We start from the raw sequence: 26359 nt of genomic DNA, 5'->3' as shown, positions 1-26359 counted from the left end.
AGATTGCAGTCCCAAAAACAAAACAGCAGGCACAAGCCTTTTTGGGAGCAATGGGCTTTTGGAGAGCATTTGTACCACACCTTGGGCAAGTTTTACGACCTATTCACTATGTGACTAGAAAAAAATGTGACTTTCAGTGGGGTCCTAAACAGCAGATGGCCTTCGAGGAAGCGAAAAAAGCCTTGCAACAAAGTGTGGGACTGGGTCCAATAGACCCACAGCAACCTTTTATTTTAAAAGTGACTGTTGCTAATAATGTCATGTCCTGGGGATTGTGGCAAAAGAACGATGTGAAAAAAAAAAGACCACTGGGATTTTGGTCTAAATCCCTGACCGGGGCACAGACTAGATACAGCCCTCTCGAACAGTATGTGCTGGCTGTATATACTGCCTTGATTCATGTAGAGGGGCTGACCAAACAACAGACGGTGACAGTGAAAGTAGACTACCCAATCCAGGGGTGGTTACGAGACAATACTCTGATGACTTCTACTGGAAGCTGGGAAGAGCGTTGTTTGCAGTGACTACCAAACCCACCTTGACATGAAATTTGACCAGCACAAAATACATCAAAACTGTTTGTAGATTAAACTGTGACAGACATCCAGAGAAATGCACTGCCAATCCTGCTGGGGGCTTATATCAGAGACTGAATGAATCAGGATTTTCTCTGGCTGAGTCTCCATTAGATTCTTCCTGCATAGCCAAATTTCAAAGGGAAAACAGCACTGCAGAAACCAGATCTCCAAATTTGGAGATATATGCTATAGACAACAGTTCAACTGTATTTGATGGTTTAGGACATACAGTAAGATATACAAGAGGATGTAAAACTGTAAGTAGTGCTAGAATTGTTCAGCATGTTAAAACCATTAGATTTCACATGTGAAAATGACTCTTGCATATTGATCTTTGATTATCTTGCTAGTAAAAAGGGAACAAAACAAGTTTGTCCATTTGTAGCATTGCCTTTGCAATTCGAAAGTAATTAGTGGGTGCCTCAGATAAAATCTAATCTCATTGATTATAATGATATGCCCATTGATTTAGCAAAATGTGAGACCTGGCCCCAGGGGTGGGTGTGCATGCTAATTAAAAGAAAGCCTCATCCATGTTTACATAATGGGACTGGAAAATGTGCTTGGCATAGATATATAGTAAATGGGACAGACATTTATCAACTCAATGATACCACAGCTTGTGTAGTATCCTCCTGTAAGCTGGCTTAGAGTGATGGAACAATCACAAACAGTGGAGCACATTGTAAAAGTAATGTACATGCAATCATTGATTTTTGTACTGGGGAATTGATCAGATTAACTAGATGGATGGACATCACATTAAATGCTAGCATAGAACCATTGCACACTTTTCGATGGCCATCTCTAGTCCACCCGGACTTTAAACAAATTAAGCAGGAAGGGCAAGCTGTACTGCTCCTGCTGAATAAGACTTTACATGATGCGCATCAAACTGTAATTAAAATGATTAAAGACAAAGGTACCATTCTTCAAATTGCAAACGAAATTCAAGACATGTCTGTTTCACATTGGTATGATATTTTTATGTGGTCACCAAAGGCTTCTGCCTGGTTTAACTTGCTTTTACACCCTTTATTGCTGACCACAATAGTTTCAGTGTTGTTCTGCTTAATTTCCTGCTGCATTTATTGTAAGGTCATAAAAAAAATACAATAAGATGCTGTCAATTTTGCACATTATTAGAAGCAGACAGCGATCATTGCTTAGTGCAAGGGGTGGCCTGTGACGGATCCACACAGTTTACCTGATTTTTGATGCCCTAAGCCATTGAACTGCTGTGTGTTTGTAGGTGTGCTTAATGTTAGATTGATATGCTGTTAATTGAATAAATACATGATATGCTGCTTAATGTTATATACATACATGAAATCTAAAAGAATTATGCTTTAAAGGCAAGCCTTGCATACTGATGCTGGTAAAACTGAACTTTAGTTAACCTTTGGAGTTGTTTGCCAGTTTAAAAGTTGTTTACCAGACAGAGGGGATTTCAAAGAGGAACTATACCACAGGTGTGTGGGCAAACGGCTTTCTGAAAGGAGGAAGTAATGTATAAAACTAGACATTACGGGGCTTGTTGACAACTCAGGAAATGATTTGTAATGTTTTAAAACAGTTCATTAGCTCATGAATAAACTGGTGATCTAAATATCATCAGCTGAATGATTACCTAATGGCCTAGGTGTAATCAATTGAACCTATTGACCCTATGGCATGCTCAAACCTATAAAAGGCTCAGAGGTTGGTAATAGATTGGAACTCATCATCATCCGGATCTGATTGAAGCAAGAGCCTGAACTGAGCATACAGCATTGCCTGCCAGTGTCGGCCCTGTCTTGACTGAACAGATAGCTGTACTGAATAGGTTTGGAGTCCCCCTATCAGTGGCAAAGATGATTTTCTTTTTGCATATGCTTGTAAGTACATGATTTAACAGTTTTTATAATTGTTAATGTGATAGGTCATAGGTTAGGTTTTGCATAAGTACATGATTTAACAGTTTTTATAATTGTTAATGTGATAGGTCATAGGTTAGGTTTTGCATATTAATGTGATAGGTTTTTTTTGCATATTGACTAGTCAATTGCTTTTTTTTGTTACAAACCTTAATTGTTAAAAGCTAATAATAAAATTGCTAAAGTTTGAGCCTTGGTCTCTTGTGTCATCTCTAATACTGTATTAACCACAGAATTTAGTAACCTGACCAGAACACATGTGTTCAGAAATATTAGCAGTTTACCTGCATACATGAATTTGGACCAGGAGCTTAAAGGAGAGATCAGCTACTCCACAAGATATGACTAGCAGCAAAATATGGAGGGATAGGCTTACAAACAGCCATGATCTTTATTGTGCCAATTTAGGTTTAATTCTCTCATCCACCTTTTGCATACCTTACTTCCATGGTTATGTATGTAAATGAGCCAGGCAAAAAAAATCTGCTTCATCAGTGAATACAGACCTTTGTGCCTAATATACCTTACAAGCTAGTTAAAAATAACTAAACAAATATGTCTATAAATATGTTTTGGCTGTGCAGTAGGCATACCTTCCACAATTCATTAACTCAGACTAGATATTTTCAGTGGAAAAATATTTTCCTAATACATTCTTATTGTAGTACAAAGTTCAAGTCTATAGTATGAAGTGAATTTAGTGTAAAAATATAATGCTTGCCTTACAATGACATCACCAGTTCTCCTGTCTGATCAGAAGAAGATGTGAGGGGACTGCAGAGTGAGTTTCTTTACTTATGCAAATCAGCCAAAGGCCTTGGTAAATTATAAAATGTCTGCTGTGGAAGTGTAATATGTAAGTGTAACTTGCATGCTTATTTCATTCTTGGATCTTTTCAGCTCTGACAACAATTCGCATGTGCAGAATTATTTATATCACTTAGCTGAACTGTAAAGAAAATATATTCAGGTATATGCATTCAGATTAAACAGATATAATATGCATGGCATTTGGGTGACAAATGAGAAAGGTCTGAAAATTAATTAAAAAAAACAGTAAACATAGGGGAAATGGTTTATGGCTACTGCAACCCATTAAATGTTTTTGGGTATACTAATCATATAAAACAAGTGGTGATTTGATTAGACTATTCCAGATTCTCACATGCAGATTACAATTTCTGTTTATTTCTTCCATTTTTAAACAGTGACAAATGTCACTAAGAGTATATACTTCTGTCAAAAGCAAGATGATGTAGGGTAAACTGCCTAAGTAATCTTATCTAGAAAATGGCATTGTGAAATAAAAAGAAGAAATACACAGTTCCTACGTTAATATGGTCAGAATTTTTTTTTCATTTTTGCCATGTATATGGAAAGCAGCATATCTCATCTTTATACTCATGTCAGGAAAAATAACAGGGCTGTAGGTCTGACAGCAAAGCATTAAGATTACACTTATATATCTGGAATGGCTTCATCTTACAGCATGAGATACAGAAACATACTTTTTTCTTTACTGATCAGCTAGGCTTCGTGGGTCAGGACGATGTATTATTGGACTGCAGAATATCACAATAATTTTATACTGTTACAAAGCATATTGCCACATTCCTTAGTGTGGACTCATAATTTTAGGTTGGATCAGGGACTTTCTGATTACCTGTTTTAAGAATATTCAGGAATATCTGTTTCTGCTTATCTCCAGAAAATAAGCTATCATTTAAATTGCAAAATTAACCAAAGTATCTAAACCTAGTGTCAGAAAATTACTTGTTCCAAGTGAGGAATGGGAATTATTACCTTTTGTATCGACAAAAAAAGTGTTTTGGGACGGTAACAGAATAGATTTTGTTTCTGACAAGCAAAGTGGGTGACCTCATATAGTAAGTATTGGTATTTCTTGAACATGGTCTGTGGATCTGTTTGATATTGACCACTGATACTGACCATGTTTGTGACATATTGATTGCTAGTCATTCTAAATGATACCTATTTCACTCACTTGAGGTGAAAAGGTAAAAAGCACATAGAAAGTCATATACCTCGGCATTCAACATTATTCCCTTTTGGTGCATTTTCATATTGCTTCATGACTACGCATTGTCATACCTATGTTATATCTATTACCCTTTTCCTTGATGAGTGAAACTACTCTAGCCTTCATTCCTTCCATCTGTCTTCTGTGTGAACCCCTTATTTACCTTTTTGTTTTTAATAATTTATTTATTATAGAAAACTATGGGATCAGTTGTCTTTGCACTGCTGAGCAAGATGAAAGATGATTATTAGTATTGGTAGGTGTCAGATGGATAATAACTACTGTTTATCAAATGTCGCCCAGTGTAACTGGACATGATGCATAATATATGACTGATATTTAATTTCAGATAATTTCAGATTTCTGAGGACATACTCTGTTCCTAACTATACATAAGCAGGCACTGTACACAGAACATCCAAAAGAGAAGGGATATATATATATATATATATATATATATATATATATATATATATATATATATATATATATATATATCCAAAGTTCTAGGTCCCACCTGTGTCTTTTATTCTACTGTTCCATCATTATTTAGCTATGACTGCATCATTGCCTGGCTATGACATCATCACTGCCTGGCTATGACTACATACATCTTTAAGCAGTTTTTTTTCTTGCAATGTTTCTCTTAATGTATAGAGACCGCTGCATTTTTTTCTGTTGGAGTGCTTAATATTTTGGTACTTTTAGTGTGATATTAAGTAGTTGTGTATTGAATCATGTAATGTCTTGAAGAAAATACATGCAGATAAGTAAGGAGTTTGCTTTCATCACCCTGGAATAACTAGACAGAATTCAGAGCAGAATGGCTCAGATCAAATGTTGAAATCTCAATGCTAGCTATCTGTATACACAAGGAAGCTACTAAACAAATCCAACGGGCTGTGTTTCTACCACTGCAGTGCAGGAAGCATGAATAAGTGAATACTGCTCAAACTCTAAATGTAGCACAACAAACTGATGCTCTGTCTAAAGGGTAAGCTTTAGCTGCTCAGATCTTGGATTCATGCCAGATGTCATTAGTTGAAAATGGTTACTTTGTTGCAGTTAATAGACTGTGAATATAGAAATGCCCACTCATCTGAAAAGGAGTACAATACTACATCATAATTACTTACAACAGGTCATGAAGGTCTGAATGTATTTAACTGTAGAAAAGATGAAGATCTGATAGTCGAGCAGTATTACAAAAAGTACCATCTGTGAACAATTAATTCGTGTGCACTAATCCCATTATACTGTACAGATATCCTGCATTATCTGAGTTCCAGGAAACTTGGCGATTACATTAAATCTTTGTTAGATGTGCTTTGAACTCATTGCATTTATTATTGTACAGAGCGGTAGTATAAGTAAGTGCAGGTCAGCACTTAACTCCCAGCATTAGTGATACACGTTTGTAGTAATGCAGCATGCAAGAAGGTCAGTGAAAGTAACTGTGGTATGGCTTTATTTTTTATTTTTTCCACATTTAATTAATTATATGTCATAAAGGATACATAAGTGGTACATAGTAAGTGCATGTATTGCATTTAAATTGTAGAAAAATAAGTATATATATGTGTATTCTTTGATACCTGTGAATTTCTATAGCTGCACCAAGAATGGCAGACTGAGTGACTGCCACGATGTGGTGATTAATCCTCAACATCTGCCCAGCACAGAAAACAAGTTAACCCAAAGATCTGAAGAAGTGAGCTGTTCACACATGGTTGTTCTACTGCATAGTTCATCATACAAATAGAAAGGAACAAGCTGGTACAAAACATCCAAAGGATGTCTGAGTCAGGTTTAGTGTCAGTAATTCAACAAGCAGCACACTCATTTTGGATGGTAGAAGATCAGAAGGCTGTGTTCTATTCCCACAGCAGATGTTTGGATTAATGTTCCCAGTACTGACACTGCATTGTAGCATAAGGGAGTTGTTGCACTCCAGAGTTTGTTGTCTTTCAGATGCAATATTAAAATGAGGTCTCATCTGCCTGAGGTGATAGATCAAGTCAATGAGAAAAGATCCCACAACAATTACAGAAAAAGGGTTCTTTATTTATAGGTCTACACATTTACACATCCACATTCAGCTGTAAAACTTTTTTATATTAAGAACATAAGCAGCATACATAGAAAAGAGTATAGGTATTTCCCTTATGTCTTACTTAAATTTTGCCTAATAAGTTTAAAGAACATCCCAGGTCTCCTCTAAAAAAAGGCTATGCCTAGTGAGACTAACACAGTCAGCAAAAGTAAGTAACAACTTCCATATTTAAGACGCGGACTCACTACAGCACTAAGGCAAGGAATCAACTTGCCTCAGGATATCTCCAGGAGATCTTTATTATTGCATTTATTAGTGTCTACTACACTCCCTTGAAATAAATTAACTCTAAAGATGATAGCTCATACATTTCTGTACAGTTTCCATTATCTCAAACACATTTAAGCTCTAAATATATGTAATCAAGTACAATAGGAATTCATGTATATATGTAAATGTTTTAAATAAGTTTTATTTCAGGGGACAATGTCAATGACACCTCACATGGGTGAGGTCTTGACACCACACCCCTTTATGTATATATTCTCATACTGAGGTTGCTGCAACATAAAGAAAAAATGATCACTATTAAACTATGAAAACTCTGAATACTCTTTCTCTGCTGCTCACCCATTTTAAAAGAGAATAACTGTCTACATTTTGAGTTTAAATATATTGCTTCAATAATGAGCAAGCAATCACAGAACAAATAACACCTCTTGCCAACATACTTGAAAGTACAGCTGAGCAAGCAATTACAGATTAAGGCAGTCAATGTTGTTGTTATTATTATTATTATCATCATTATGTAGTCGTAAGCACTTAAGATTCATGGTTATCACCTCCTTCTTTTTGGGGTGATTTAAAAATACTTAGTCATGTTAACTTAAGAGTCACACAATATTTAAGTGATGCCTGAGGGACCCAAGCCAAGGCCAATACCACAAGTTGAAACTTATCAGCATCTCACAGCCCGATGCATCTGTGATAAGCTGCCAGACAACCTTTCTTAAGTAAATAGACATAGGATGACAAAAATCAACATTGGTCATTATGCCCCGAAATAGGAACAAATGGGGTACATACAGGTAAGAACTTGGGGAACAGTGACTAACAATTAATGTGATTTGGAACTACAGAAGGAATGAGCGAACAGCACAAAATGATAGTTGTAGATTTTAGCAGAAGACAGGACAACTGGACTCACCTTTAGGTCCTGAAGCTGCCATGTAAGATATGTCCCTAGAACTGCTATCAAAATACCACATACACAAAATGTAAGCTCTTGTTCTTAGTAAACATGGCATATATTAATATCTATAATCGTAAAGGCCATCAAATCACAGCACAAGGTTGATGTTTTATCATTAGCTAAGAGGCAATGAAGGTTTGAATGCAAAGATGCTCGGCTGTCTGCTTCTGCAGGTTTGTCTTCAGAAACTGTGAATTGGAAGCAGTCTTTTGCAGAATTCAGAACATTATTATGGGGAAAGGGTATTCAGATTTTTCATTTTTCCTGCAAAACTACATAAGAGTATAAGGAAGGGAATGAAATCAACTTATGACTCCCTGGAAAAGGAGGAATTCATGAAGGTACTGTGATATGTACACCTTAGCATGCATGTCATGCTAATCTTTTGAAATTCAGCAATAGCCCTAACATGGTGCTGCATGGTTCACTGGCATAAACACATGCAGCACCACATAGGGCTGGCACTGCTGCCATGCTGAATGCTAATGAGACAGTCCTGTGGAGAGACATATGCTAATTAACCATGTGTTTTAACCCCCAGAACCACCTCTGGGAAGAAATCTACATGCTGAGCATTTCAAGAAGTTGCTTGGTTGTATAGATCAGCATGGCAGGCCCACCACATCATGATAGTGAATGTAGTACAACCATGGGTTTGGGATTAGAGGGTGGTGAGGAAGCCACTAGACACCAGGGACTACACTATATTTAAGTGCCCTAATAGCTCTGACACAGGTACAAAGATCAGGAAGGATGGTGGAAACTCTAGAATCCAGGGATTACTCTACAGTAAAGTGCCATAACGGCACTGACATTAGTGCAGGGATTGAAGGGCAGAGGGAAACCCTAGACACCGGGGATTATTTTACAGTTGAGTGTCATAATGGAACCGACATCAGTTTGGGGAGTGGGGGTGGGGGGACAACTGAAAGGCATACAAGTTAGAGAGTGTTACTGGGACTGTGGTGTGTATGCTGGTGCTTGTGTTTGAATGTGTACTTGTGTGTGTGGGAGAGTGACTGGGAGGAATGCTAGTACCTACACAATCAGCAGTTAATATGAAACTTAATATGGAACCTTTGCTTACTCTGTGTGTAATATTATACAATTGAGAACATTTACCCCAAAACATAACATGTCATGCTCTCCTCTGAAGCCACCATATGACCTATCAAAACATATATGGATTAACATCATGTAATAGTAGACCATCCAAAATCACTTTATAGGGTAGGAAATTAAAAGCATTTGATAAGTGCAGGTAAATGATAGGCATATTCAGACCTGTATCACAACTCTGTCTTACTATGACACAGAAATCTGTTATGCAGGTTAGAGTGGATTGCCCTCATACAAAGCTACATTAATTGAACTCCACTGAAGAGTGTAATTGAAAGTGCCAGAAAGATATGAAAATAAACAGTTTTCAGAAAAATTTCCCAATTTTGATATTAAACTAAGTCTACAGTTTACAATACTGTTTCTACATTTTCTATTAAAAATGGGAAGAATAATTGTCCATTTGTAATCTACAAAATCAAAGTTTTTTGTAAAATGCCATTAAACAAAGTGACAAGGCAGTCCTTCAAACCAGGAATTAAAAAGGTGTGATATAATTAAGTCTATAGAGTCTAGCCTTTTGACTTTTACTAACACTATATTTATCTTGTCAGTGTTAACTTTAGCATGTGGTGTAAAAGTCAGTTGAACCTGGTGTAATCAAGATTTATAACATTTAGCAGAATTAATAACAGAAACTATGTTATCAGGAGATTTAATCATTTTGTCCTGGGGAAACAATGGCCTAACGTGTCAAGATTATTTTAATAAGGTTACATATTAAGACATTTTTATCTTGTCTTTCTATATAAATAAGTAACAGTCATACTGGCTTTTACAAATACAGGCTTTTCCTTTCAATTGCTCAATAATGTTGTTAAATTTCCATTTGTTGCCCAAAGCTGGATACTGTGTCCATGTTTTGCACTTGTGCCTTTTCTTTTTCAGTTAACTGGACAGTTTATTAATCTACTTTGCTGACCTCTTAACACTGATACTAGTTTTTACGTTATGCAGCTTTCTAAAAATTTAGGAACAAATAGGTTTTAAAATGACCCAGCTTCAGGAAACAACATCCATATTCACCCAGAATGCCAATTTGTTTTATTATGATCATAAGGTTTAGTTCTTCTTAAATTCAGCAAATAAAATATCCAGTTCATGATATGAATTGCCCAATCATTCATTTATGACTTCTTCTAATACAGGTGTTGATTTGTTTATGAGCACTAGGTCTAAAATCAGATTACCTGTCGTTGGTTTAGGAGCAAGTTGAAATAGTCCAGGGGTGCAAAAAAAGATCAAACAATTCTGATACATAATTAGCAGAAGAGGTATAAGTGCTCCAATTTATACTAGGAAAATTACAATCCCCTGTTACTAAAAAAAGTCTCAGCTTTTATTGCAGTGGAAAATGTCAGAAATTCTGTGTGTTATTTATAATCAAATGGGGACTTCTACAACCCATGACCAGCCATATCCTGTACTAGTTATAGATATTAAGTAAATACAATGCTAGAATTGCATAATTATAATCAGAATAATAATAATGAACTGTAATAGAAATTACCATAGCTCCATCAGAGGATTTGTTTTGTCTCATATGGTAAAAGTTTTGAAATTCTCATAATTTAAGTGTGAAACATGTCATGCTTCTGCAATAACAATTATTTTATAATCATGCTCGGTAAATAATAGTTCAAATTCATTCCTTTTGTTGTCAAGACTGTGTGCATCATAACAATAAATATTAATAGAGATAATACAGTTAAACTACCAAAAGATTGCCTTACCTTTATACTGCCTTTTCTACAAAAAAGAATTGACCACCAACTTTAGCTTGTTCTTCAAAGGATTTATCACCTATTAAATGTAAATTTAGCCTGTCTTTGCAAAACACTTTAGGGACATGAATAAAATCTTACCAAAATTTTGTAACTTCAAATTTACTATTCAAACTACATTATCATCCAAATGTTAATCAACATGGTTTTAGTAGTCAGAAAATCATGCCATAGCAGATATGTGGACTTTTTGTTTACGTTGTTTGACTAAGAAAAGTTAGGTAGTTTGCAACTGCAGTATAATTACCTTTTCATATACCAAAGTGCTTGTTATGCTTTTCAAAATAAGATCATGTAGATCCAATGTTTTAAACCAATAAGTTAGACAGCGTATTATGGTCTTTGTCAATTTCTAAAACAGCCTAAAAGATAGATGATGTCTGAGAATCCCCAATGACTAAAATCCTTCTTTTTTTCTTTTTGAACAGTGTTCCAATATGTAGGAAACAGTTATCTCTACTAGTTATATCTAGCTGTTACAGTCACACTGATTCCCTTCTGGTCATTTTGATTTATGTCCATGATAACTGTCTTAGAAGCAGAAGTTTCAGTTAGCAGTAAATAATCAAGGGGATGTGAATTCCTCAAATGCCGTTTTAAAGACCTGGAGACGACAAGCAGTAAAAACAATAGTTTGTTGAATACTGACTTATTCAGGATACCAAGTAAGGCCAATGTGTCAAAAGCAATCCAAAAACTTTAAGTCATATATATGATTTATTTTCACATAGTAGGTATTAGATCTGAAAAGTAATTCATCTAATATTTTGTGTCATTTGATGAGAAGTAGGGCATGGCAAAATGCACCTGCATCATGCAACCACAGTGCACATGTATGCAGGAATGGTCACACAATTGTAGACTATTCCTGAATTCTCCAGAGAGAGTCATAGCATAGATATCTTGCTTTATGATACTGTATGACTATACTGATTTATTTAAAGGAGAAGAACTGAGCAGGAATTAATGTGAAGAGGAAGTTTAGTTATCATAAGGAATTAGGCAAAACCAGAAAAAACATGGATGAATATTCATCAGTGTAGAGAAGCAGGATAAGATTTTCAATTGTACTGATGTATAAGATTTGAAAAAAACCAATTAGAATTATTAAAATAGAGCATTACCAGTGGTTACAGATAAAGAAGTAGACTCAGGTAAGCCAAATACTAAGCCATTGTCTCTATTCAGTACAGCTAACTCTAGATAAAGAAAGCTTCAAGTTGTAAATATGCAATGTGTCATTTGGTGACATGTAGATTTTTAAAGCTTCTCTTTTGGTATGTCATCAGTACCAGAAGTGTTTCAAGGAGCATTTCACAAGTAGTTGAAGACTTAGAAGGTGCTATGTACATATCTGATAATATTTTAGTGTGGAGTCAAATATAAGACAGAAAAGATATAGACTGAGGTAGAGACTGAAGACTGAGACAGTATAGATTTAATTTGAAACATATATTTTAATGGAAGGAAATCAAGCTGGAAATAAGATTGTCAAGGTTTAAACATATATGTCATAGTCGTACAGCAGAACAACAGAAACCAGTCTAGGAAAAAGAACAACTGTACAAATGTCAAAACCAAAGGATAAACATGCATAAGCAGCATTTCTTAGTGTGGTGCAATATCTTACAAACTTTATCCCTAAAATGTCATGATATAATTGTTCCTTTTAGAAAGTGGATGGAACCTGGGAATGCATATTTGAGCAAGGAAAGGGTTTTGAAATGCTAAAAGACCAAGTAACAAAAGCATTTATATTTAAATATTAAGATGCAAATAAGACAGTTGTGTTGCAAGAGAGCACAAATCTGAAAGCTTGCAGTTATCATACAGTGAAAAAGACCAGGTTTTTCTGGATCAGGTACATTTTATATATGCACAAAGGGACATACTCCAGTGGAGAAAGAATTAATAGCAGTAGTGTCTGCATGTGGGATATGATGAAATATATTTTTGACAAAGAAATGTAGGTATAAAAATATAATTAATTATGAAAGTATAGTCCAATACACAGATGACTACAGTCATCACGATTGCAAATTTACCTTCTGAACTCCTTTCAACTACCCAGGCTTCCTTTAGCTCAGTAGAAGCATGACTCACAAATAACCAGCTCATTGTTAACCTTACAAAAACAAAATTGCTACTTTTCTCCCTAAAACTAGTAACCACATCAAAACATCCTTTTCTATAAATGTCCCTAAACAATACTCCCATAAAAGTTGCATCAAGCACAAAACTACTTGGCATTACCATTGATGATCAACTAAAATTTGATTTACACATTTACAACTGTATCAAAAAAAAAAACATCAGAAGCTAGGACTCCTGTACAGGAACAACAAATTCCTTACAACAGAAGCTAGAATTACTCTTACTCATGCATACCTTCTACCAAGTTTAACTTACTGTTCCCAAATACTCACTAATCTAAATACATCCCTACTTACCAAACTTGAATCAACCTATCACAAGATAGCAAGATTTGCTGCTCAACAAACATATAAATCTCACCACTGTCTCTCCCTAAAATACCTAAACTGGCTAGAACTACCTCACCTGCTTCTTCAATCTCAGCTGCAAATCATTCACTCCATTCTATATCAGCCAACGTTCTGCCCTGCTTTATTACCTCTCATCGCTATTACCCTACCAGGCATCTCCGAAGTACAACCCAAGATCTGTTAAAGGTTCATAAACCCAATTCCAAGGCAGGCTACAATCTATACAGCTACCATCCCTCTATTGCACGGATCAAACTCCCACTAGAAATAAGGAACCTGACTCACCCTAAACAATTTAAATTAGCTACCAAAGACTACTTTAAAAAACACTGGACATGCCACTATTCACAACCACCGTGTCCACAACTAACTCATTTTGAACTGTATAACAATTACACACCACCTTATAACTTACTACCTTTACTTCCTAAGAAATTCTCCTAAAGTATTGTCTATACTCTGCTTAGTATTGTTAGATTGCCTAACCTATTGAAACTAAAACATTTAACTTCCTATATTTTACACTTTTTATCTTTTTTGATTTGTACTGTTTAATCTGGTCAACTACTTTACCAGAATGGTAACCTTTTTGCATATTTCTATGAGTTTAATAACTGTTATTAAAATTCTTTCTGCATTGGAGCTTTTCTCCCCGGGTCTCCACTGAAAAAGGGCTTCAGCTCAGTCGGACACTCCCAATCAACAAATGTAAAATAAATAAATAAATACATACATACATACATACATAAGTAAATGAAAGTGCATATTGACAAAGACTATGTAAGACAACAATGTCATTTAATCTGCAGAAGTAGGACCTGAAAGTGGAGTACAGACCAAGGAAGGAAACACATGTATCAGACTTGCTAAGTTCTTTGTGATTATCAGAGTGGAATGAAGAACTGCACGAAGTACTAGAGATCCTCTCTTTACTAAATTACTTATGGCAGAAGGAAAAAAGTCAAAGAATTTTAAAGATGTGCTGAAACTGATGTAGAAATGAAGCTGAAAGAAGTGACAGTGAGAGGATGGCAAAAATAAAATACTTTACACAGAAATGAAATCTAGGCTAGCTTTTAACATAGGGAAGAAAATATCAAAATTATGAAACCTGATATGGGAGGGGGACTAGTGATAATGAACACAATAGACTACTCTAGCCTTATATTTACCATATTTAATAATGGTAGTCTTTACTGCAGAGGGTCTAGAAATGAAATATGTATTGTTTATTCCAGAATTGATAACCTATTGTATGATGTACTGATATTTATAGATTTTGTAAGGTTAAGCATCCTATTATTCTGAGTAGTTTTGGGATCCTAAAAGTCGATAAGAATATTGTTAACCACTCAGTATGTCCTATTGTTACAAAGAGGGAATCTAAACTTCACCTAAAAAGGCATGTAAACATAAAGACAACATCAAGGCTGAAACTACTCAGGGGTTAAACACTCTGAGACACAAAAGAGGCTTTTATAAGTGAGATGTTTATACTCACTGTAAAAATATCTATGAAGGGGATGACTTAACCTTTAGTACATGTTAATATTTTTTTTATATTTAAACATTGCTTTAACTGTGAATCTAAGGTTCTTGTGTGCCTAGCATTTTATGACTTATACCATTCATACTATATATGAAAGGCAGATCTTTAAGAAGAAGAATATATGAACATAGTTATGACATGTCTAAGCACAATAATACTAATACTATCTACAAGCACACACTTACATGTAAAAAGTATAAAATGTTTTTATTTTTAGTACTTGAGCAAGTTCGTAAACATCCTACTGAAGGCCCCAGGTTGAATAAGATACAATATCATGAAATGGCAGATTAGGTTAAATTCTACCAAACCACTTGGTTTTAATGATGATATTTCATTTAATGGCTTGTTAAAATTGCTTGCTGCCAAGTTATACAATGTTTTTTTATCACATTCACATAATATCATTTGTCTATTAATTTATTTATTAATGTATTAATTTACCTTATGTTACTTGTATATGATGCCACTTTGTTTTACTTATTTACATTTTTGTATTCAAACAATTTGTTTACATTTTCATAATATTGTTTGCTGGGTAGTATTTAAAATCATGTTTTAAACAACACTTTAAAATTTTTAATGCCTGGTTCATGAACCTACATATGTCACTAACTTGAAACTGTATTTATTCTGTATGTTAGTAACTGTTTTTCAGTTCTGATAAAGTTTGTCTCATATTGGATGAAAGAGACTTTGCGACTTACAATAAAATTTCATTCTTTGGATCAATTCTGAGTGGTTTGGATTTCTGGTACTTTGTGATTCTCATGCTTTTTAGTTTGTATAAACTATAAAGCCTGAAATTTATGAACATGTTTATTTCATATATTGGACTCTTCATATGTTTCACAGATTAGATAAACAATGTTCCAGCATAGTGATAAAGCTATGTCTTTTATGTAATCAGTTGCTATCTCATATAAATATAGATATATACATATATATATATATATATATATATATATATATATATATATATATATATATTTATATGTGTGTGTATATATATATATATATATATATATGTGTGTGTATATATATATATATATATATATATATATATACACATGTATATATATATATATATATATATATATATATATATATATATATATATATATATATATATATATATATACATGTATATATATAAATATATATATATATATATATATATATATATATATATATATATATATATATATATATATATTTATATGTGTGTGTGTGTGTGTGTGTGTGTATAAAAGAGAGATGTAGTACCACTATACAACTTTAAAAAGTAAGAAGTATAGTTGTTTCCTATTGGGCATGCATATCAACTGATTATCTCAACACTACTTGGCAGTTAAAATAAAGACCTTGTGGTGTCTAGCCACAAAACAGAACTACCTGTGTTCTTATTGAGCATCCTGATAAATATTACAGTTGTTATACAGTGACAAAAAGAGAGAAATTAGAGGAAAGAAAAATACTTTCACAAAAAACTGTCAAAAGCTTCAAATGCAAATATGTGCTCATTAATACAACTTTTCCGTAAAAAAAAAAAAAATACATAGACAAAGAAATGTTGGGCCTCTTGGAAAAAGAAGCAACAGAGGAAGTGCAAAACTGTAAAGAATAAAACCTAAGAGATTTTTGAAAGGTATAAAAAAAGAGACATGGACATGGGAAAGAAAATGCGATCTGACGAGGTGTGATATTTATGCAAAGGAGAAAGTCAAATTAATAAATACAACAAATCAGCTCCTAATTTGAAGAAAAATACAAAGGCACCCAGATATGGAAAATTTCACATTACAAAAAATAAGATCACAAAAGGGGAATGCAGAACAGAAGATTAGTACAGCAGAAGTTAAACAAACAGAAGCTGAAGCTATGGAATACCTGCAAAAAGAAGGATTTAGTGTAGAAAGTCAACACACATTATGTCACATCATGATGGAACAATTAGTCCCCAAATTAAGGAAAGCAGGTGGGGAGGGAGATATCTTAAGGACAAATATGGACATGGGAAAGAAAATGAGATTTAATATGGTGCAATATTCATGCAAAGAAGAAAGCAAAACTAATCAATAGAAAAAAGCGGCACCAAAGGTATTTGAAAAGAAAATACAGACAAAGGCATTGATATGGAACATTTCACAATAAAAAAATAAGAAAACAGAGGGGGAAAGTAGAAAAGAGGATTAGTAATGACGAAGTTAAAGAAAAAAAAAACTGAAGTTTTAGATTATCTGTGAAGTGAACAATTTTAGTGTACTAGATCCAACTCGGGTAACGTCACAGCATGATAGAATGGTGAATCCACAAACTGGGGGGAGACAGGTGGAATGGGAGTCATCTCGTCAATTGTTACATGAGGATGCTTGGGTGCCTTCAGTGGGAAACTGGTACAGTGCTTCAGCTGGAGTTGAACAGCAAGGAAGGGAGCAAAAAACAGTGGCAACTCTGACACAGTCAATGTTGTGGAGTGAGATGCCAGGCATAGATATCGTGGTAACTACAGAAAGCTTCTGGAACAACCTTATGTTGATTAGGATTTGATACAGGAATGGTTACGGAAAGGTGAAGTTAAACCAAAAGATGAAAGGTTAATATTGGCGGCCCTAGATAGTGGACTATATATACATTGGTATATAAAGTCCAATGGACATGTGGGACAAACAGACAAATGCAGGTTCTGTAAAACAGAACTGGAACCAGTTGCACATCTTGTTGCTGGGTGTGATGCACTAATGGCAGAGGGCCTGTATCCTGAAAGGCATAGTAATGTGACAAAAATGTTGAATTAGCTGAGAAGTACTAAAAACATGAGCCACAAAGCATTATAGAGAATGATGACATTTATATCACATGGGATCACCCATTACCAATGGTTCATAAAATAGATGTAAGAAAACCAGATATAGCAGTCCATAAAAAGAAGACAGAAGTATCATTGATCAGTAAAATTGTTATACCCAGTGATTACAATGTCATATACACAGAGAGGCACAAAGTCATAAAACACCATGGTTTGCAGGCAGAAAAAAGAACAATGTGGATGAAGCATACATAGACACTTCCAATAGTAGTAAGAGCAATGGATCTCATAAAATAATCTACATTAGATATGCTACCAATACATACAAATCCATAGGAATTACAGAACATGACAGTTCTGGGCACATTATAGGAGCTGCAAAGAGCACTTTTGTTTAATGTTAAAGACTGAAGTAGTACCGATTTCATGAACTTTAATCATACCCTGACATAGGAGCAAGGGTCCATTCCCATCATGGTATCAGAAACCCAAAAGACTTGGAGAAATTAAACTGACTGACAACTTCCCAAAGTGTGTCTTAATAATAAGTGGCACACTTTAATCATACCCTGACATAGGAGTAAGGGTCCATTCCATCATGGTATCAGAAACCCAAAAGACTTGGAAAAATTAAACTGACTGACAACTTCCCAAAGTGTGTCTTAATAATAAGTGGCACACTTTAATCATAACCTGACACAGAAGTAAAGGTCCATTTCCATCATGGTATCAGAAAGCCAAAAGACTTGGAGAAATTAAACTGACTGACAACTTCCCAAAGTGTGTCTTAATAATACGTGGCACTCCCTGGTGGCAGCAGTATCGCTGGAATTTGCACAGTCTGTATTCAATAACCCATGATGGGTAGCAAAATTCTGTTGTCATTGGTGATCTAATTCATAGCTGAACAAGCAGTGTTTTTAGGGATTTTAAGAAAATGGAGTAACATTGGGAAAGCTGGTCACCAGGTATTAAATTCACACAAATAGACTTGTAGAAAAATGTTGTTTATTAAGTACTCTCATCTTATACAAGGACAGTATAATAATAATAATAGACCAGGACACCACCTTTTCCAATGTTATTTTATTTTGGCTTTAGTTCAGCTAATAACATTTTAGACATCTGGTTTGGTTATTTTAAGAAGATGCTAAAGGCAAATGACAGACAAATGCATCTGCTCGTTGACCTATTCAAGAGTAAAGCATGATCCTAAGTATCACTGAATTACTTTGAAAGGCAAAGGTCTCTGAAATGTTCATTTTAAATACTAGATGTATATTTTTTTCAGCCATGAAGTAGGTTCAAAACTGTAAAAAAAATGTATGGAAAAGGCCAAGCTATTCATACTCTTCTCTGCCAATATTGTGAGTCGTGCTTGTGGAAATGCATGGTATAGAAGAAGATAAAAATGTCAACTTTAGGGCACATCTATTCTTACTGAATCATGTGAAATTATTAGAAAACTAATTATGTTCATTGAAAAATAAATGATTAATCTGTCACAGGTCAAGTACTCCTGAGACACCTAAGACTACAGTAATTATCAGGTTTTCATGAGGGAACACTCAAGCAAAGGCATTTATTCATATTGGCCTAAAAGAGTATAAAAATGAAAAGAATGTCGCTGCCAAGTCTCATCTGAGACTAAACACTCAGATGTCAATGTATAAAATAAATGAGATAGTGGTACAGAAGTAACTTTTATTTAATATGTTTCAAGAAAAAGTGAATGCTGTATTAACGATCTAGTGACACAAAATAAAATGTATGAGAAAAATTTAAATCTTTGAGTGATAATTCAGAAAGAAATTGTAGAGATGTTTGTGTTTTATAACATGATGATTGTACAAGTAACAAGGAAGTCAGATAGCACACCAGTCAAAGCGATCTGTTAAGTAATGTTTAATAATTGTTGACTGTGTTTGACTAACAGTGACAATGTTAAAGCAATATGACCTAAATTCAAAAAAACTTTAAAGGCATTGCTATCAATTAAAATCATATCACAGGCAAATTATTTACTGAAAATTAAGAGCAGGATTTATTTATTCATTATTTACATGTTTGTGGTTTATGCATTTAGATACATTGTCCTAAGTTACGCTGCACTTGCACCTTCAAGATCTTCTCAGTAAATATGCCATAAAAAGCAAATTTTGTTGCTATTCTACATTCAGGGGGACAGATACACATGAACATACCTAATCCAGCACAAGAGGAAAGATTCAGTAATTCACTGACTCCTTATTTCCTTGTGTCTTATTCTTAATTATATTGCAAAAACATATATTAGATACTCCTGTATTTTTATTCAAATCGTCTCCTATATATATATATATATATATATATATATATATATATATATATATAGATTCTGGGCTCGAGCTTATGAATTTCGAGCTTTCAGCAATTTGAGATTCTAAAGGGGAACCATATATATATATATATATATATATATATATATATATATATATATATATATATACACCGTGTATAGTATATATACGTCTGTGCATGATATGTGTACATTTTTCATGTAATCTGTTCACCCATGCCATGACTACAAAGGATCTTTGTATTAGTTCACCCACATTTAACAAATATAAAATAAAATAAAATTTATCTCTGAAGTTATTTGATACAGGTTTATGAATGATATCAAAATCTATACAAAATAGTTACAAACAGCAGCATGTTCAGACACATACTTTCCAGATTTTTTATAGGGATAGTCTAACTAAATCCTTTTTAATGACTGAGCTTGGTCTAGGAAAAATATATATCTGAAGCTACGTCAGCATGAATTGTGAAAGTCTTAAAGCATTATGCATATAAAAATCATACAAAGATACCTGAGCCGCTAGTCCACTTTTGCAAGTTTTTGCATATCTATCCATCCGTCCTGTTCTCTCTCTCTCTGCCTTTAAATAGGAAGGAAGCTACATGACATATAACAAGCTAGACAGACAGGTAGTTACATAGATAGATAGATAGTACTATTGTATATTAATCACCTAAGAATGCTCAACTATGTTGTACCTCTCCTGGGATAGCCTAAATACTGCTTTCCTCTCTGACTCTTTTCCAGGGCCTCTCTACTCACTAAGTCACTCTTACACAACCTCTAGTGTAACTGCAGTCTTCTGTGTTGCTCTTTGTACTTCAAAGAACCGATTATGCTTAGTGAGAATCTTGCAGTTTATATTTTTTCCACCATAACATTTTGTAACAAATTGCATTATATGTCAATCATAAATAATCTGTTTTCATTCTCTTGTTCTCTTTATCAAATTATGACTAACTTCCATTGACCAAGAATGTATTTATGCTTATTCTCTAAAATGTATTAACTAATGTTCTACTGTTTATTTATTTTATTGTGGAATTTTTCTCCCTGGGCCTCCACTGAAAAGGATCAGCTTGTTTACTCAGTCAGACTATCCTGGTAAACAAATAAAACAAATAATAGCCAGTAATTAAGGCTAAAGCTGCTGTTCCTTTTTCATTCACATAACCATTTATTAAAAAACACATATAAATGCTATACAAAACTCTTGAAAAAACGATATAAATCCTAGCTGCTAAGCATGTACGGTTCATGCAGTTTGCAAAAGACCTTCCATCGAGAATTAAAACTATCTTCTACTGTACAAAAATTAATGAATAAATAAAAAAGTTAAAAATCCAAATAATAAATTTCAGTAAAAATAGATTGCAGTCCATGAGCTGCTTTTTCTTGTATGTTTTTACGTAAGTATAATACAAATTCTCAGCAGAATAGTCTCTTAATTGCGCACACAGAGAACAGTAAACCACTTTAATTATCCAAATATCTAAGCCAAGGGGTCCATTTTCTAAGAAATTTCCCTCTTTGTTTCCTGGGTATATACCTGTCATACTCCTCCGTCAGAGCTGAAACTAAATGTATACCACTTCCTAAGTGATGAATCAGTTGATTGCCATTTCTTGATTATTGCTTTCTTAGTACATAGGATTATCAGAAAGAATACCTCCTTAACTAACCATGGAATCTCCCACAGTCCCAAGAAGAATGTTTCTTCATTTTTAATTTCTCCACGTCTTTTGGGTTTGTAATACCATTATGGGAATGGACCTCATTCCTAAGTCAAAGTATGATTAAAGTTCATGAAATTAGTATTGTTTCAATCTTTGATGTCAGTCAAAAGTGCTCTTCCCAGCACCCGCAAAATGCCCAGTAATGACTCCTTCTGCAATTTGTATGGGGTTACATGTACTGGTAACATATCTAAGTACAATTGTAGATTTTTTTTTTATAAGACCCATTGCTCCTACTAATATTGGAACTGCCTGGGTATCTTTCTTCCACATTGCACTTGTTTCTGCCTGCAGATCCTGATACTTTATGACCTTGTGTATCTGTGTACACAAGACACTGTAGTCACTGGGTGTGGCAATTTCAATGATCAATGTTACTCTTGTCTTCTTTTCATGGACTACTATGTGTGGTCTTTTAGCATCTATCTTCTCAACTGTTAGTAATTGGTGATCCCATCTGATGTAAACTTCATCATTTCTATGATCCTTTGTGGCGCATGTTTCTTCAGCCACTTCCATAACATAATGTTTGCACAATCCTCAATGCAACAGTCTTGCCACATTATTATGCCTTTCAGTATGCACTCCTTCTGCCATTAATATGTCACACCTGGCAACACGCTGTGCGACTGTTTCCAATTTGGTTTGCCAAAACCTATAATTTGTCTGTTTCTCCCACATGTTCAATGGACTTTGTAAACCAGCATGTACATAGCCCACTGTCTTGATCTGCCAATATTAACCTTTCATCTCTTTGTTTGAATTTGCCTCTCCTTAACCATTCCTCCATTCCTTCCTAATAAACATGAGGTTCTTCTATACTTGCAACTATATTTATGCATTTTTCACATTTCTTGCCTTCTCATCTGGTCCTTCACCTTATATACTTTCTTTTGTTTTTTAGGCACATTCAGTTGCTGCCTGATTTTTATCTACTTCTGGTTTGATTTCCATTCCTGCTTGATGCCGATATGCTTCTGCTAGATTAAGCAGAGAAGTCATCTTAGATTTATTCTCCTCATGTTTCAAAACTTTTACTACATTTTAGTCTTGTGAGGTCAGCAGATATGTGTGGAGTCCCAAAATTGCAGATCTGTACATGTAATCAGTTTCAAGGAGGCTCATTCCTCCTTTGGAATGGGAATATATAATCTTGGTATGCACTGATTTTTTATAAATCATTTGGTGACCATGAAGCATCCTTCTTGTCTTCCTATGTAATCTATCCAACACATTTTTGGGGCCAGTCAGTCACTCTAAAACTGTAAGTTAGGACAGGAAGAACAAACTGTGGATTTGGCTTGGATTTTGTTCCTAGATGTCAACTCTGTTTTCCTGATTAAAGTCTTCTAAAGTATTTCTTACTAAGTTTTATTCACATTTATTCATGTTTTATTTTTGATCCTTCAACAATTCCCAAATATTTGTACACTCCCTCTTGCTTAAATTCTTTCATATCACATTCTTGTCCCAAACTGATGTTTTCTTGGTGCTGCAATTTTCTTGCTTTAAAGGTTGCTTTTGCACATTTATCAAGACCAAATGACATACTTATATCATCTGAAAAAGTTTTGACAACTTGCAGTTGTGCTTTCAGTTCCTCATCTGATGAGCTATACAGTTTTAAATCATCGACAAAGAGAAGATGAGAAGTCTTTACACTTTGTTATTTTTTAGGAGCCAAGTTATAGCCATGGCCTAAGATGTTAAGTAGGCAGCTTAATGGGTTAAGGGTAGGGTAGAATAGCAATGGTAAGTGAGAGTCACCTTGGAATATCCCCCCTTTGAATTTTTATCCCTGGAATAATAAATTGTCCTTAATTGCAGAGTGGTCTGCTGCTGTTTCATGGTCACTATAATGTAATCGATCAGTGTAGGGTGTATCTTACACATTTTTAAGCACTCTTTTATCCATAAATGTGGGATACTATCAAATGCTTTTTTTGTAGTCAGTCCATGCCATGCTTACAGTCTTCCCTTTTTTTACAGTCCTCCACTATGACTTTATTTAACAACAAATGATACTTTGTTCCATATGACTTTCTTTTATTGCCCTTTTGTTCTACTGCCATAATTGAGTTTTCTTCTAAATGACTATAAACTCTGTCAGCATCAATTCCCATGTATAGTTTATATGTCGTCGGAAGGCAAGTTATTGGTCTATAATTTTTAGGGTAGCTTACAGGTTCACTCTTAATAGGAACATTGTTTTTCCTGTTGTTAGCCAGGTTGGTGTCTGTTCAGGGTGCATGTATAAATAGTTCTTACTCATGGCTAGATCATGCAAAGATGCTAATATTTTTAGCCAAAAGTTAGGTACTGCATCTGGGCCTGGGGTTTTCCAATTAGAGGCCTTTCTTAACTTTGTTTCAATCTCTCTGGCTGTTACTGCATCCCATTTCATATCCTGTACCTTTAAACTTCTTATCCTTTCTTTTACTTCATCTATCCATTTAGCATCTTTGTTATGTTCCACAGAATCTTCATAGATACTTCTCCAAAATGTATCTATTTCTTCTTTTTTTGGCTGTCTTTCTATTCCTTTTACCTTATTTTCCAATTCTCTATAAAACATTTTTGGTCATTAATAAATTGCTTATTTTGTACTTTTCCTTTATATTTTTCTGCTTATCTTCTAAGTTTTTCCGTCTGTGCTGAGATTTTTAGTTTGCTATTTGCGATAGTATATGATAGATCCTGGCCTGTTCTAATACTGCGCATTGCTTTTATCACATGTATCTTTCTTAGTATTTTTGTTGATCTGTTTCCGCTTCTGTATTCTTCTAACAGTGACACCTCTTGTCTTAAATGCTTTATATTTTTCTCTATTCGATATTTCCATAATGGTATTTGATTTCTTCCCTTCCTTTCCCTCACTACCCTATGTTCTTGTGGTAGAACTTCATCAGTTATTAATGTGGCTGCATATTAATATATCTTGTTTACTTCTGTTATATTGCATAGATCTCTATGGACAGTCCTAATTACTGTGTTCATTTGTTTTATCAAACTTCTGACTTTTTGGGTTTTATTGACTTTTTGCAGTCTAATTCTTTCATTGATCTTAATATATATATCTCTATTAAATCAAGCAACTGTTCTCTTAGCCCATTTTCTTCTAAACTGAGGGCACATTTTTTATTTTCCATTTCCTGCAGGCATTTATTTATTTCCAGTTTGATTACCGGAGAAGTCCACTGGGCCGAAATGACCCATTTTCAGTGGAGGCCCGGCGAGAAAAGCTCCAAGATGCATTATGCAGTTCAAATACAAGGGATACTAAAGTATAAAAGATAATATTATAAAGAACAGTTACAAATAAAGACATTCAGTATCATACATAGTTAACAAAATTCATTGTGACTGAAGTTAAGGGTTATACAGTTTCATTTGAGCAAGCACTCTTATGTATTAGGTGTGGAAACAGTTTACATACAAACATTTAAGTAAATGTGGATACACTTTACATACACATATTTAAAGTAGGAAGCTATTTACAATATTTACAAAGTTGAGTCATGTGAGAGTAGCTATAGGAGTTGTGAAGATCTTAGAGAGAGAGTAGCTATAGGAGTTGTAGAGAGCTTAGATAGACTCATACGAAAATAACTGTTAGACTTATAGAGAGCTTAGGAACCAGAGAGAGAACCCCCTGGGGGCATAAACGTAACATGGATTAGGTAGGGTGAAGGCAGGTGCATTTCCATTTAGTGGACAGGTGTTTGAAAAGCTGGGTTTTGAAGTTTTCCGAGTTTGGTATGGTTCTTAGAGTGGAAGGAAGGGAATTCCATTTTTTGCCTAGTGAGTAAGAGAGGAGAAGTTGGCCAGCAGGACATTTAGGTTTGTGGATAGCAATTAAATTCTGGTGTTCAGATCTGAGAGTTCTCTTGGGTGTGTAGGGGGGAAGGATATTAGTTAGAGCAGGACATTTTGTTGGGTGAAATACAAGTCTATGTGCAGTGGTGAGCTGGAGGTAGTCTAGGTAGTTTGAGAGTTCAAGCCAATTCAGGGATTAGAGGGTAAGGCAATGATGTTTGGAATTTTTGGATTTAGTGGCAAATTTAGAGATTTTATTGTAGCGGTTTTCTAGTTTGGAGGTGATAGAGGAGGACAGGTTGGTTAGGAGAGGGGCTCCATATAATAAGGAAGGAAGAAGATAAGTCATAGCCAGAGTATGCGTAGTAGAGTTGGAGAGAAAACGATTGTTCCAGTACAGCATACATAGCCTTTGGTGGCTTTTATTAATAGTTTGTTGAATATGGATATCAAACTTGAGGTGTTCATCAACAGTAATGCCAAGTAGTTTGGCGGAAGGAACCACTTCTGTAGGTAAACTGGTTTGACTACGGACTTTGAAGTCGTTTTTGTCATAGGAGTGGGTCATAGTGGGAGGGAATAGTAGAATTTTTGATTTATTTGCATTGAGAGAGAGGTGGTTTTTGCGCATCCAGTTTTCAGTTGTTGAGAAAGCAGTTTGGGTTTTAGTCAGCAATTCAGAGAGGTTTAAGGCAGAGCAGACTAAGGTTGAATCATCTGTGTATTGAATGATTTTTGGCACCAGGAATAGCAGTGTAAAAATTATTGATGAAGATGCTAAAAAGCATAGGCCCATGGATGGATCCCTGTGGTACGCCAGTTGGGGTAGGTAGGAAGGAATAGATGGAGTTCTTCCTT

At 34.7% G+C, this 26359-nt stretch overlaps 1 protein-coding gene across 2 annotated transcripts in view; it reads left to right on the top strand.

Moving 5' to 3' along the window:
- Positions 1-26359, top strand: part of TAFA2 (TAFA chemokine like family member 2) — a 2885489-nt gene that overhangs the window by 2247977 nt on the left and 611153 nt on the right. The gene's annotated exons all lie outside the window — the stretch shown is intronic.

The sequence above is a fragment of the Protopterus annectens genome, chromosome 11.part0, assembly GCF_019279795.1.
Source record: "Protopterus annectens isolate FY-2018-M chromosome 11.part0, PAN1.0, whole genome shotgun sequence".
Taxonomy (NCBI): domain Eukaryota; kingdom Metazoa; phylum Chordata; order Ceratodontiformes; family Protopteridae; genus Protopterus; species Protopterus annectens.
Note: the sequence above shows the minus strand (reverse complement) of the source record. Positions and strands in the feature narration are given on the sequence as shown.